General features: G+C 39.6%; 1 pseudogene; it reads left to right on the plus strand.

Annotated features, from left to right (window-relative positions):
- Positions 1-314: 314 nt before the first annotated feature.
- Positions 315-8115, plus strand: LOC116898584 (annotated as a pseudogene).
- Positions 8116-16054: the final 7939 nt, after the last annotated feature.

Consider the following 16054-nt stretch of genomic DNA (forward strand, 5'->3'; position numbering starts at 1 on the left):
AAAGCTGGAGGAAATATTATGGCCTTGTTATTAACAAAAGTGAATATGGCAAAGATGAACATAAAATTGGAGGTACCTTGAAATACCTTTGCCTCAGTTTCACCAACCACAGACAGTCTATCAGCCAATAGAACATCTGATGAGATGGGTTATGGAAAGTCCCTCTGTCAATTATCTTTCAGTGTATTTTAAAAATTATTTTAACATTCACTTAATTCAATAATTCTCTATGAGAATTTTAAAAGTGTTATTTCTATTTACACGTCTGTGTGCTTGTATATGAATATGTGCATATGGTGCCGGTGGAGGTCAGAATGTGTCAGAGTCCCTACTCTGTGCTGGTTCAGGTAAGTGTAGCAGAGGTCATTCTAGCTCCACGTGGGAAGGGTGCAGCCTCTGAATCATTAGAGGGCACTCTGGACAGCAAGCAGGTTTTCCTGTGGTTCCTCAGCAGTTGAAATTAGAGTGGCAGAAATTAGTAGATGGAGGACTGCCAATAGGGGGTGTGGGTGCATGGCCTCAGATTGTAGTGTTGGGGATCCCAGAAGGATCACAATTGGAGACTGTCTGTACAGTGAGAAGGTACCGGCTGTGGTAGTGGTGTTAGGGCCCCAGAGATGGATCATCTATTTGTAGCTTAAGCAAGGGACTTCCCACAGATCCTCAGATATGAGTGGTCCTCTGTGGGATTTTGAGAGTCAGAAGACAGATTATTTTGGTAATGAAAAACAACAACAACAGCAACAACAGCAACAACAACAACAACGAAGTCTGGGTTACCCTGGTAGAATGAAAATGGCCCCCCATGGATTTACAGGGAGTGGAACTATTAAGAGATGTGGCCTTGTTGGTGTAGGCGTGGACTTGCTGGAGGATGGGCTTTGAGGTTTCACATGCTCATGTTAGGCCCAGTGTCACTCTGTTTCTGCTGTCTTCACATCTGGATGTAGAATTTGCAAGCTCCTTCATCAGCATCATGGTTTTGGTTATGACAATAATGGACTAAGCCTCCAAAAACAGCAAGTGAGCCCCCGTTAAATGTTTTCCATTTTTAAGAGCTGCAGTTTTCCTAGTGTCTCTTCACAATGATTAAATCCTAACTAAGATACTGCTGAGTAAAAAGTTTTCTGAACCATCTGCTGCCTGGGTCTTCTCCCTGGGGTATCTATCCAGGCTCTGCTGCTCACCAGGCTGACTGGGGAGGAGCGAAGCTTAGACAGGATCTCAGTTGGATGAATACAGGAGAAACCCCCTTTCCCAGAAATGGTTCTCAGTGAAACAGCTTTCTCTCTTTTGGGTGTGTGTGTATGAAGAAGTGCTATATAAACCTTGGGGAGTGGGTAGGGGTTTTGGGGTGAGTGTACATCATTGGCTGGGGCTGAGGTGCTGGGAAATTTTGCTTCATTTGCAGGACGAGGAATTCCAGGTGCTTGCTGGACATGTCCTTATCAGGAAAGAGGAAGTTTAACATAAAATCTGGTTGCCAGGCAACTTGACTACCTCAAGGGCAGTAAGGGGGTCTTAATGCTTATGTGTGCTGGGACATGCTGGTTCTGAGAAGGGAGGAAGCAGTGCTATTCTTACTGTTCTTAGGATGAGAATTTTTGGGTTTGGACACGTCTCGATCTCACACTCTCTGGACAGGCTCCCCAAGTCCCATGGCTTTTTGGCTCCATAGTCAGCCTGTGAACACCAGGTAATACTGAGAGATAAGTTACACGCTTGCTAGTGAGGCTATGTGCTGTGTTTTCCAGTCCTGCCCAAGCCAATGAAAAAGAATCACCAGGAAGATCACAATACTATTTAAAAAAAAAAAAAACACTTTTGTCCTAAAGCACTTAATATGAGAGTTTGTCAGTAGCAGACACTAGCTGTTATTAGAGAATTTTATTATTATTATTATTATTATTATTATTATTATTATTATTTGGTGATTCTCAAAATTGCAAGAATATTGGTTTTTAAATCTTTTCTCAAGTGAATTGGATAATGTTCTCCTAAGTTCAAATTCTCCCTAAACTTCAGAATGTGAACTTATTTATAAATAGGACCTTTGAAGATGCAATTAACACAAGGACTAACATGACAACGTACTGAGTTTGGATGACCCAAAACCATTGGCAGTTCTTGTTCAAAGATAGAAAAGGACACACAGTGCAGAGAGAGAGAGAGAGAGAGAGAGAGAGAGAGAGAGAGAGAGAGAGAGGGAGAGAGAGAGAGGAAGGGGGCATTGGGAAAGGAAGGGCATTGGAGCTTGGAGCTTGCTGGCTGCCAGCCTGAATCCTGGGTCAGTGAAAAATCCCATTTCCAGGGAATAAGGTGAAATGTGAGGGAGCAGAGCACCCACGATCATCTTCTGGCTTATCCACACATGGGTATGCATGGCTGAACCTCACATACAACACAGATATCTCCCTCTTCTTCTCCCTCTCCCTCCCCCCTCTACACCCCCTTTCTCTCACACACACAGATGGACACATACAGAGACTGGTGGCACTTTTAATCCCAGCACTGGGGAGGCAGAAATAGGAGGATCCCTGGAATTTTGATGGCCATGCAGTCTAGCAGAATCAGCAAACTCCAGGTTCAGTGAAGGACTCTGTCTCAAAAAGTAAGATGGAGAGCCATGATGGTTTGTGTTGACTGTCAATTTAACAGGGTTGGGAATTACTTCAGAGGCAAATCTCTAGGCACAACTGGGAGGAATTACTTTGATTAGGTCATCCTCTGGGAAAGTCTGTATGGCATTATCTTGATTGAAGTGCAAAGGCAGCCTCTAAAGGCTAGGGGATCATTCCTTGGCTTGGGTACCAGACCGCATTAAAAGGAGAAAGCTAGCTGAACGCAGCATTCACCTCTCCCCACTTCTGGACTGTGAGTATCACGTGATCCGTTGCCGCAAACTCCTGCAACCAAACGTTCTGTTCGAGATTGACTGCTTCTGGAACTACGAGTCCAAGCAAGGCCTTTCCTTCTTTATTTGCTACTGTGAGGCATCTTGTTACAGCAAGGAGGAAAGTAACGAAGACAAGTGAAGGAAGATGTCCGTGTTAACGCCTGGCCTCCGTGCACCCCTCCTTGGGCAGGTACACCCGCGTGAGAAAAAAAAATGGTGTTTTAAATATTTCTAGAACCAGAAAGCCTGATCTTTAAAAAAAAATGTCAAGGCTAGGTATGATCTCTGTCTTAAAACAGTTGCTCTGCCACTAGAAATCCCTTCCAGGGCCCTTGTCACTGACTCCCTGGTGTGGCCCCTCTATTGCTCTCCATTCTTGAACCCTGTCAAGGGTGGCCTAGGACAAGACAGAAGGAAAGTGGTGGAGAGAACATAGAGAAGTGGACAGCTGGTAAGCATAATGGCTACAAACACTGCTTTTCAAACCGTTTCTCTTTCCCAGGACCTCCCTGAGTTCTGCCGTTTGACAGACGGCAGACACACATTGGACTTGAGTATGACATCACATCCGTAATGACACACAGAATAAGGTGTCTGGTTTTTTACATGAAGGACAACGAGTGTGCCCAAGATAGAGTGTGTAATAATGATGTCACAGTCACTCCATGATAGCATATGGAGATTCATGATTATTTTAGACCCTGGTCAAAAGTGTCAGTATGTGAATAATTCATTAGGCAGTGCTGTGTATTTTATCCCATTTTTTTCTCTCACTTTGCAACCGAGTAGGTTGTAATTTTTAGCATCTTACTTTCTATGCCATTACTGACATTGTGAGAAAATGGGAGGATATATTTGGATTAGCATTTATATAAGATTTTTATTTTTGTGAATCAGTTTAGAAAAGTTTATATTAGTTTTATTTTTCTTGGTCGTGCTTGTACTCTGCTATTTGCATTTTGCAACTAGAGTCACTGAAATTCAAGAAGTTACCAAATAACTGACCTGAAAGTTAATAGGAAAGTGGAGATTAATCATAGGTGTATTTTAGGCTTGCTGTATTGAACATAGCATCTTGTCCAAGTCAACCAGACCAACCCTGTCAGTGAGGGGAAGACAAGCTGATTACATTTCTGGCAGATTTAGCAGCTAATTAATCAGTCAGTGAGGCAAAGTTAGCCACAAGCCTTGACCATGTTTCAGAAACATCAGCTCAAGTTTAGTTTGGGGGAAGACTCAGATTAATGTAATACCTTTCTTCTGAGTTTCAGACCTGTTTTTAGATGCTCTAATGTGTTGCATCAGCTAGATTTTCAAAAACTGGCCTATTCAAGATAGTCACTTAGCTGGATGGTGGCGGCCTACACCTTTAATCACAGCAGAGTCAGGTGGATATTTGTGAGTTCAAGGCCAGCTGGTCTATCTACAGAGCTAGTTCTAGGACAGCCAAAATTATAGAGAGAATTCCTGTCTCAAACAACAACAATAACAACAACAACCACCACCACTACCGCCACCCCCTCCAAAAAACCCCAAAAGAATAAAACCCAAAAAGACTTTCTGTCACTCTACTTGAGAACTTTATACATGAGCTGCTGTTGAAATATTTTACACTAAACTGGATGTCAGGACCTGACATGAGTCCATTCTTTCTCATAAGTGTAAACGATACTTGGTGTCCTGGGTATTTGTTTTTTCCATTTAAATTTAAGAATTGCTCTTTCAAGGTCTGTAAACAATTGTGTGGAATTTTGATGAAAATTGCATTGCACCTGTAGACTGCTTTTGGTTAAGATGGCTGTTTTTCCTATGTTAATCCATGAGACGGGGAGATCTTTCCATCTTCTGATACCTTCCTCAATTTCTTTCTTTGGGAACTTGACGTTCTTGAAGGTCTTTTGCTTGTTTGAATAGAGTTACATAAAGATATTTTATATTATTTGTGGTTATTGTAAATGGTGTTGCTTGCCTATTTTTTTCTCAGCCTGTTTATCATTTGTATAAGGGAGGACTACTGATTTTTTGAGTTGATTTTGTATCTAGTCACTTTACTGAAGGTGTTTATAAGCTGTAGGAGTTCTCTGGAAGAATTTTGGAGGTCACTTATATATACTATCCTATCATCTGTAAATAGTGATATTTGACTTCTTTCTTTCCAATTTGTATACCCTTTATCTCCTTTAGTTGTCTTATTGCTCTAGCTAGAAATTATAGTACTATGTTGAATAGAGTTGGACAGCCTTCTCTTGTACCTGATTTTACTGATATTGCTTGAAGTTTTTCCTCCATTTAATTTGATGTTGCTATTGGCTTGCAGTATATTGCTTTTATTATGTTTATGTATGCATCTTGTATCCACCGTGTCCATGACTGTCCATGACTTTTAACATGAAGGGACGTTAGATTTTGTCAAAGGCTTTTTCAGCATCCAACGAGATGATCATGAGTTTTTTCCTTTGAGTTTGCTTATATGGTAGATTAAGTTGATGGATTTTCATATATTGAACCATTGCTGCAGCCCTAGGATAAAGCCTACTTCATCAAGGTGGATGGTATTTTCCCCTGTGCTATTGGATTCAGTTTATGACTATTTTATTATTTTTGTATTAATGTTCATAAGGGAAATTGGTCTGAAATTCTTTTTCTTTGTTGAGTTTTTGTGTGTTCTAGGTATGAGGGTGAGTTTTCCCTCATAGAAACAGTGTGGAAAAGCTCTTGTTTCTATTTTGTGGAATAGTTTGAGGACTAGTGGTAATTAGAACATCTTTGAAAGTCTGCTAGCATTCTGTGATAAAACTATCTGGTCTCTGGATTTTTTTTTTGATTGGGAGACTTTTAATGTCTGTTTATATTTCTTGTACAGTAAAAGAATTTCTGGAAGTACCACCATTTCTGACTTCAAGCTGTACTACAGAGCAATAGTAATAAAAACTGCATGGTATTGTTATAAAACAGGCAGGTTGATCAATGGAATTAAATCGAAGACCCAGGAATAAAGCTACACACCTATGAACACTTGATTTTTGACAAAGAAGCCAAAGCCATACAATGGGAAATGGAGAGCATCTTCAACAAACGGTGCTGGTCCAACTGGATGTCTGCATATAGAAGAATGCAAATACACCCACATATATCACCCTGCACAAAACTCAAGTCCTAGTGACTCAAAGACATCAAATAAAACTGGACACCCTAAGACTAGTAGAGGAGAAAGTGGGGTACTGCGTTGAACATATTCACATAGGAGGCAAATTCATGAACAAAACACCAATATCTCAGCCACTAAAATGAACAATTAATAAATGGGACTCATAAAGCAGAAAAGCTTTTGCATGACTAAGGACAACATCAATAGGACAAATAGCAGCTTATAGAATGGGAAAACATCCTCACCAACCCTACATCTGACAGAGGACTAAAACCTAAGATATATAAAGAACTCGATATATAAGACAGCAACAAACTAAACAACACAATTAAAACTGGGGTACAGATGATTCCTGCCAGATGTAGTGGTGGCGATTGGTTCCGAGAACTGTACGATTCTCTTCTGTTTTTATTTCAGCTTTTCACCTCCATTCTGCCTAGTCTGTAGGTTGCAGTTATGGTCGTAAATGGAAGAAGCAGCTGGGGCTGTGGTGCTTGTATTGTAACAGAGATTTCGATGATGAGAAGATCCTCATACAGCACCAAAAAGCAAAGCTTTTTTTTTTTTTTTTTTTTTTTTTTTTTTTTTGTTTTTTTTTATTGTTTTAAGGTAGTCTTAGGTAGCACAGTCTGGCTTCTAGCATGCTGTATAGCTGAGGACTTTGAACTTATCTCCAGCCTCTGTTCCTTACATTTGAATTTCCAGCATCCTGTCCCAGCCTCATTTTGCCTTTGAAGCTGGCCATCAACCTGATTTACCTACCAGGAGGCTGAGACAGAGTCCATCTGATCCCAAAAAGCAAAGCTTTTTTTAAATGCCACATATGTCATAAGAAATTGTACACAGAACCTGCTTTAGCTATTCATGCTTGCAGGTGCATAAAGAAACCATAGATGTGGTACCAAATGCAATACCTGGCAGAACAGACATAGAGTTGGAAATAAATGGCATGGAAGGTATTCCAGAAAAAGATATGGATGAAAGACCATGACTTCTTGAACAGAAAACACAAGAGAGTCAAAAAAAGAAACAAGACGATTCTGATGAATATGATGATGACAACCACAGCCTGTTCAACCTCAGCAAGGTTACGTCCCACCAATCGCTCAGCCAGGACTGTATCCAGTTCCAGGGGCACCAGGACTACCTCCAGGTAGACCTCCATTGATGCCAGGTGGTCCTCCCCTGATGCCAGATATGCCTCCAGTTATGCCAGGAACGCCACCTGGATTGCATCATCAGAGAAAATACACCTAATCATTTTGTGGTGAAAACATAATGATGCCAGTGGGTGGAATGATGCCACCAGGACCTGGAATACAACCTCTGATGCTGAGTATGCCACCAGGTATGGAGTATGCTCCCACCTGTATGTCCTGGAATTTCTCTAATGACTCAAGCACAGGCTGTCTCAGCACCAGCTATTTTTCTTAATAGGCCACCTGTGCCAATAGCAGCAGCTCCATAGCCTCCACTCACTAAGCCTCTTTTCCCCAGTGCTGGACAGGCTCAGGCAGCTGTCCAAGGACCTGTTGGTACAGATTTTAAGCCCTTAAATAGTACTCCTGCAGCAACAACTACGGAAGCCTCAAGGCCTACATTCCCTGCTTATACAAGTCTACAGCTTTAACCACTAGTACAACAAACAGCACTGCAGCAAAACCAGCAGTGTCAATAAGAGGTAAGCCTCCTACACTGACAACCACCAGTGCAATCAGCAAGTTCATCCATCCAGATGAGGATATACTGCTGGAAGAAAGAAGGGCACAGTTCCCTAAATATCAGTGATAGCTTCCTCAACCAGGACAAACTCCAACTGGCAATCCACCAGTTGGACCAATTGGGGGTATGATGCTACCACAGCCAGATACCATAGCACCAAGGAATGAGGTCTCTGATGCTACCTCATGGTCAGTATGGTGGTCACCATCAAGGAATGCCTGGTTATCTTCCTGGCACTATGCCTCCATATGGACAGGGACCACCAATGGTACCCCCTTACCAAGGCGGGCCTCTTCGACCTCCAAGGGGAACAAGACCTCCTGTAATGTCGCAAGGTGGCTGTTACTGATCTTACTTCATCAAGTCTAATAGGTTTGGAGATCAAACCTTTTCTCAACTTGTGCTTCCATCTATAAGGCTTCATTGTGACTTTAAGAAACATAATCTTCCCACATACCAGGAAATATTGAACATTTATTGGACATGGGAGAAATTATTTGGAATAAAAAACAGGAACTTTTCCTGAAGTTGCCATTTATACTGTATGGCTTCTTTTCCAGGTTTCATCTAGGCTTTTAGAAGTGAAGTATAGTAAATTTGGTTTGTTAAATTGTGAAGGCACTGGAATTACATGAACTTACCACCTTAAATAAAGGCAAGTTCTGTAAGATTACATTGCTATTTGTTATGTTTTCGCAGCATTTCCAACGTTGTTGGACTTTATGTACCCAACCTAGCTTGGTGAGAGTTGTAACTGTTTCCAAGTACATGTACATTGGAAGTTTGAATGCGTAACAATATTTAATGTAATTACAGAGTTCCTCCTGTTGCAGGGTTTAAGAAAACTGGACCATTATTATGGTCATGTGACTTTTCTGTAGTGTTAAACTTCATTGTAATAAAATGAGACAAAAATTTATGTCTTTTTATTCATAACCAAGCTGTGGACCACTGCCTGAAAGGTTTGTACAGATGCATGCCACAGTAGATGTCCACATAATAAAACTCAGTTACCAATGGAAGAAATGGGGTACAGAGTTAAACAGGGAATTCTCAACAGAGAAATCACTAATGGCTGAGACGCACTTAAAGAAATGGTCCATGTCCTTAGTCATCAAGGAAATACAAATCAAAACAACTCTGAGATTCTATCTTGTACCTATCTTAACACCCATGAGAACGGCTAAGATCAAAAAGTCAAAGTATAGTACATGCTAGCAAGGATGTGGAGGAAGGGGAATTCTCCTCCATTGCTGGTAGGAATGCAAAGTTGTATAACTATTTTGGAAATAAATTTTCTCAAAAAAATTGGGAATAGTTCTATCCCAAGACCCAGCTATAACACTCCAGGGCATATATTCAAAAGATGTCCCATCATACCACAAGGACACTTGCTCAACTATGTTCATAGCAGCATTATTGATAATAACCAGAAACTGGAAACAGACTAGATGTCCCTCAACTGAAGAATGAATAAAGAAAACATAGTACATCTACACAATGGAATACTATTCAGCTATTAAAAACAAAGACATCATGAAAGGCAAATGAATGGAACTAGAAAATAGTGTTCTGAGTAAGATAACCAAGACCAAGAAAGACACGCATGGTATGTAGTCACTGATAAGTGGTTATTAGCCATAAAGTTCAGGATATCCATGATACACTCCAAAGACCCTAAGAAACTAAACAAGAAGTAAGGCCCAAGTGGAAATGCTGGGATCTCACTCAGAAGGGGAAACAGAAGAGTCACTGGAGGTAGATGGAGGAGGGAAATAGGTGGGAATGGGGATGGGAACAGGTGTTGGGAGAGGGGGGACTGGGGAGGTCTGGGAGTGAGAATGGAAATTGATGAGGGGCATCTCTGGACTTGCTGGAAACCTGGGAAGGAGTTTACATCAGGAGTTTATGGGGGTGACTCTAGCTGAGACTGTTACCAGCAGGGGATATGCAGACTGAAGTGGCTACCTCCTGTAAGGGTCTTCCAGTAGAGGGATGGGTATCACAAAACCTTCGACCCAAAACTTTTCCTGCTTACAAGATGTGCATGGTTAAAGAAGGAGCAGAGATTGAGGAAGCAACCAACCAATGAAGAGCCCATCTTGAGACACATCCTACGTAAGACAGCCAACCCCTGACACTAATAATGATAATCTTCTTTGCTTGCAGACAGGAACTCCTGAGAGGCTCAAAAACTCACAGTCAAACAGCAGGCAGAGCTTAGGGAGTCTTGTGGAAGAGAGGCGGATAGAGTTGAGCGAGCTGGAGGGGTCAAGCCTACCACAAGAAGACCTACAGAGTCAACTAACCTGGGTCCACGGGGGCTCACAGAGACTAAACCAGCAACCAAAGAGCATGCAGCATTGGACCTAGGGCCCCTATTATTTGTAGCAGAGATGTAGCTTGGTTTTCATGTGGGTCCCCTAACAAGTGGAACAGAGGCTCTCTGACTCTATTGACTATCATTGGATCCCATTCCCCTAACTGGACTGCTTGTTGGGCCTCAGTGGAGAGCACGTGTTAAGTCTTGCTGGGACTAAGATACCCAAGGTCCCCACCTTTCTCTGAGGAGAAGGGAATGGGCTAATGTGAGGAGAAATTTGTAGGGGAGGGACTGGGAGGAAGGGAGGAAGGGGGACTGGGCTCAGGATGTAAAGCAAATAAATAAAATAATGGAGAAAAAACATTCAGAAGAGCTTTCTTTGCTCTTTTTCTCTTATTGTTTAAAATTTGATTTTTGGTATGCATCCAAATGCTGTTGAATAAAACATAAAAGACATTGACACTCAAAAACAAAGATGCTCGGTGATCAGGAGCAAATAATTGTGCTCACTCCCCTTTCTTGACTCGGCATGTGCTGATTTAGTTTAATTCATTTCTGTACCACCCACACATTCTACCAAACCTGTCTTTAGGTTTCAGGATTTACTCTTCAAATTGGTGCATAATCTTATTTTTAAAAATTATATTGTTATTCTTTTACTTAAGCATTTGAAAGAACACTGAAAAGAGGCAGAGATGTGCTATTTAACATGTTATAAATGACCTACCTGACTCTTGCCATTAGAAAACACCCGAGCCCATGCACAAGCCCACCAAACTATTCCAACTTCAAATTCAAATATATAAATAGATATGCTTCCTCAGTGAAGACTGACTTGCCAATAAGAATTAATGTTTATATCCTCTTGGGCTGCTTCATACATATAAGTCTATCTTAGCACTGGTAAAATGCACACACACACACACACACACGCACACGCAGACACACACGCACACACACATATGTGGGTCCATATACACACATACACATACACATTCAGAAACACACACGTGTGTGTGCTTGTGTTTACTATCCCTCTATTTTGTACTTGACATCAAGTTCAGCAATTTTGGAAGTTACATACTAATTCTGTATTTCCAGAATGCAGTATAGATATCGGTTTTAGTTTTTACCTTCCACAATGTTATCAGAAGAACTATAACTAATATCTAGTAAAGAAAAAATCCTAAAACTATAATAGAAATTCTAGAAGTTAATCTTGCACTGAATCTCGAGAGATAAGTGGGCCTATAAATAAAAATATGTAAAGAACTTGGGAACTTCTTTCTACGGCTTAGTAGGTAAACATATGGTTACAAAAATTTTATGAGCCTTTTTATATTCATGTATGAAATAGTAATGACTATTCTACAGGAATGTTGTATGAAAAGGGCGGATGTTAAATAATGCACGTAAAATATGCACACAGGATAAGATGCTCAGAGAACGATATAACTTGAATTTTCTTTTGGGAGAATGAATGGAACTTAGGAAGCCTCATCCTTCTCTGGAAGCAAGCAGCTTCAAAGAGACCAGCGATGTTCACTGTCTGGCTTTGCTACTTCCAAATCATCTTTGCACTAAATATTCTCTTTACAAGGGTGTGACCGGCAAACCAACACCGTCACAGAGATTGGAGATGGATGGCTTCACCACAGCAATTTTCATGAGCTTTACCTGTTTGACCTAAACTTATCTGTAGCATGAAAGACCTTCCAAAAATTGTTTACATGGAATCCAGACTTGGTGGGTCAGATTACTAGACTTTGTAGCTAGCTTGGGCTACAATGTAAATTCCAGGCTTGCACTGCCTAAAGACTATACATGGACTGACCCTGGACTCTGACCTCATAGGTAGCAATGAATATCCTAGTAAGAGCACCAGTGGAAGGGGAAGCCCTGGGTCCTGCTAAGACTGAACCCCCAGTGAACTAGATTGTTGGGGGGAGGGCGGCAAGGGGGATGGGAGGGGAACACCCATAAAAAGGGGAAGGGGAGGAGATGTTTGCCCGAAACCGGGAAAGGAATAACACTTTCGAAATGTACAATAAGAAATACTCAAGTTAATAAAAAAAAAAAAATTTCCAGGCTTGCCTGAATCCCATTGTGACTCTGAAAAGAAGTTGCAAAGAGAATCACATTTATCGAGATTTTCATTTCTCTATCAATAAATATAGGAACATCGTGTATATTTAAATGTCGTGTGCATTGTGTTGTTACACTTTCTATTAGCAGGCAAGTGACCTGATACATCCTCTATATCTCCGGGTTTAATTTCCAGTTCTTATGTCTAATAAAGAGCATAAGGGACAGGTATTTTCTTATTTTTCTTGCAAGTAAAATGCCAGTTGAACAAATGGAGTTAAAAGTTAAAGTTCTGTTCTTTGAGGGTAACTACTAACTTGATGTGAATATAAGAAATCCTTTCATGTAGGAGCCCTGGTCCATTCTACCACAGATTCTTCAGTCATCAGCATACAAATATAAGCACAGTTACTTTGTCTGATGGTGGAATGATTTGTTTTTCTATTAGTCCCTTTTTTTCTTATGAAGGAGAAAATATATCACACATTTATATCTCTTAAAATAAAAAATAGCTTTAGAAGATCTCTAGTTCTTAAAGAAATAGAAAACAATATATTAATTCTGTAGCTATGCCTCCATTTGTTTACCGATTTTCATTTTTAGGGAAAATGGCTGTCACATCATGTTGATCTGCCATGTGTGAGTATCATTATTCTGAGGCTCATGTGGCAAAGGACCAATGGAGGCATGTATCCAATGGATGGCATGTATCCAATGGATGACATGTATCCAAGCTTGTCAGTGAACCCTTGACTGAACTTGGGGGAAGACCATCTCCTCACGAGTCTTCGATAATTGCAAATTGGCCAGCACCCTGATTGCAGATTTTGCCTTATTTCCAAGATCAGAGGACTAGCTACATTCCGAGGCAGAACCCTAGCATCTGTGAGATAATATAATTTTTTTTTGCTTTAGATGAGCATAGGGTTATTTTTTATGACTAATAGATAATTAATACAACAGTGTTACATAAACATTCCTTTACAGAAACTTGACTTTCATTTGCGTATGTTGGGTTGAAATTCATCACATAGCTGATAAATCTCTTACTAAATTCTAATAATTCTTCTGTAAATTATCCTTTTTTTAAAAAAGAAAATAGGTTATGTACAACAATGTTACTATTTTGTAATACTCATGCATTCTAGTATTTTCTTTTTTGCACCTGGTAGGCCATCTTTTAACTTATTGAATAAACATGAGTGCTTGTTATGCGTTGCACAGTTGAGTGGGAAGGTTAGAGGGCAAGGCTTATGAGGCAGCTCTCCCCTTCACTGTTAGTTCTGGAGATTGAAGTCAGGGTGTCAGATGTGTGCAAGCAAGTGGGTTATCACACACCAAATCATTTTGCCAGCACAGGATGTATATTTTAAGAGGTTAAGGAATTAGATTCTATTCTCTGTATTCTATGAACGTCATCTTTCATGACTTTTATTAGCAGTGTTTTTATGTACTTTTTATTAAGTTTACACATGTAAAATATTTGCCTTTGCCTCATTTTAATTCTTATCATAACAATCTTCAAGATATGGTAGACCATATTCATGTTTTCTCGAATATTTTCCTTGGAGGAAAACAGATGAAAAGTTTTGTCTTGCTGTAAATCAGTCGGTTGTGAGAATCCATTCAAGGTTTCGAACTGTATAAATTCTACTTTCTTACCCACATGATATGTCTAGCCATCAAGCTAAGCTTTAGCAGTATCTCAAAACCAGGCTAATAAGAATATATCAAAAAGCATTTCCAGGCACATGGTGTGATAAGATGAGCAAATGTCCTCTTTCTCTTTAATCATTAAAAATACCTTATTGTTGCTACAGACACAAACTGACCTAGACCAAGGTTTGCTTTCATTTGTTAACATTTGTTGGTTTAGATGAGGGGAATTAATGCAGTCGAAAGTACTAATTCAGTTAATCCACTTAATAAAAGACAGTTCTTCGAGTTTATAATGAGCTTAGATTGAACTTTTTAATTTCATTAGCAGAAACATCACCATTTTCCTTATTACTACACTTATAATTTATTCATCCAGGATTTTTCTGAATAGTTGGCTTAACACTTTTGGCAACAGTAATCTGTAGTTTACAATGCTGGTTCAGGAGCTTTTGAGTTTCCTCTTTGATTTTGTGTCTTTCTGCTTCTTTACCCGTTTTGCATAATATTGATTTTTCTACTGTAGACAGGCTGGTTATATCAAGGTGCATATGGTAATAACCACAAAGATTTATTCTTGTTGCTATTATTATAAAGCTGAAAAAATTCCCAGAAAAATTTTAACAAATAAATATTATGACATAGAAAAGCAATTACAGAGTAAAATGATTTCTAAACCTTCTTGGTGTTATAAACTCTATAAAGTATACAGAAGATTGAAACGAACTTATGGATGTTTGATAACCAGTTTTAATTAAATCATTTAAGTAAAGCTTTGAGAAGGCTAAAAATGTTTGTTCTTCTTATTAGCATGATTAAATCTCACATTTTCAAGTAACAGAACATGGATCTGACTTTTTATTAGGAAAGAAGTCAATTTCATGCCCTTTCTTCACTTAGATTATCACCAACTACCCACGTTCCTTTGTTTTCAAGTAGATTTATAGAACTACCAACTGCACACAGGTGTAGCAGCGTACAGTCATATTCTGGTAATGTGTACACCCTGAGTAACTGTCTCAAAGAACTAATTGTGAATTTGTGAATATAGGCAAAGTCTTAAATGGGTGATTAATAGTTGACTAAAGTGAGATAATTTCTTGGTTTCTTTGTGAGGAGGATATTAGTTCACTCTTTGGTTAAGTTCAGGAAGTCCTCATTTTAAAAGATGTTTCCTTATTTAATTTTATTTTAAAGCACTGATTTCATCTTAAGCATTTTACTCATTTTCTTTCCCTTCTATACTATATTCTGTAAATGTTCTACACCACCCATAATTTTTTTGTGAGAATTTATCCTACTCCTAGTTGTATGATGAAAGTGTGTTGACTCTCCTTCCTTCTAATCCTCTTCCTTTCCTCCTTTCTTCCTCTGTTTTTGAGAGACAATATGACTATAATCCAAACTTCCCTCTAATATATCATCTGTCTGCTGGGAAGGTTGCACCATAAAACTTAGTAATTTAGTAACTTTAATTTTTTCCTTTCATCTTTCGAGATGATAATACAATATAATTAAATCATTAAATCATTTCTCCTTTTCCTTTCTCCTTTCCAAACTCTCCCATATGCACCACTTCGCTCTCTTTTACTGTTACAGCATCTTTTTAAATTGTCATTACATACATAAACGTATACATATACACATACATATATAGTTCTAAATACATACGTACAACCTGCTCAGCCTGGATTATGATTGACAGGTATAGTTTCAGGGCTGACCATTTGGTATTGGACAACCAATTAGTCTGCTTTTCCCTTGGGAAGACTTTTTTCTAACTCTCAGCATTCCTGAGTTAACTGCAGTTCTCTGTGTAGGCTTGAGGCCTCATGGAATTCCCCCTGTCTACTTTACTAAGACGATTACTGTTGTTGCTCAGCTCATGGCAATCATGTTGGTGAGGATTCATGGGTGCAGCTTCTGACATTAATGGGAGACAATTTCACAGCGAACTCTTGGATCGTCTGTTTCTATTCTCCTTCTGTAAACAGTCTGACTCCATCTTGGGCTTCAAAGCCATCTTATTGTAAAGACAAACTAGGTTTACTCCTGTTTATGATTAAATTCTCAAAGACTGGGTTGTCCCCTTCCCATAATGTCAACTACAGATGGTTCGGTACTGCCTGTTGTAGGAAACAACAGCCATGTCTTTGTTTTAAAGAATTGTGCGACCATCTTGCAGTAACTCTACTTCCCTGCTGAAACCCACATTGTAAACTTC

Source organism: Rattus rattus, chromosome 4 (genome assembly GCF_011064425.1).
Source record: "Rattus rattus isolate New Zealand chromosome 4, Rrattus_CSIRO_v1, whole genome shotgun sequence".
Classification (NCBI taxonomy): Eukaryota; Metazoa; Chordata; class Mammalia; order Rodentia; family Muridae; genus Rattus; species Rattus rattus.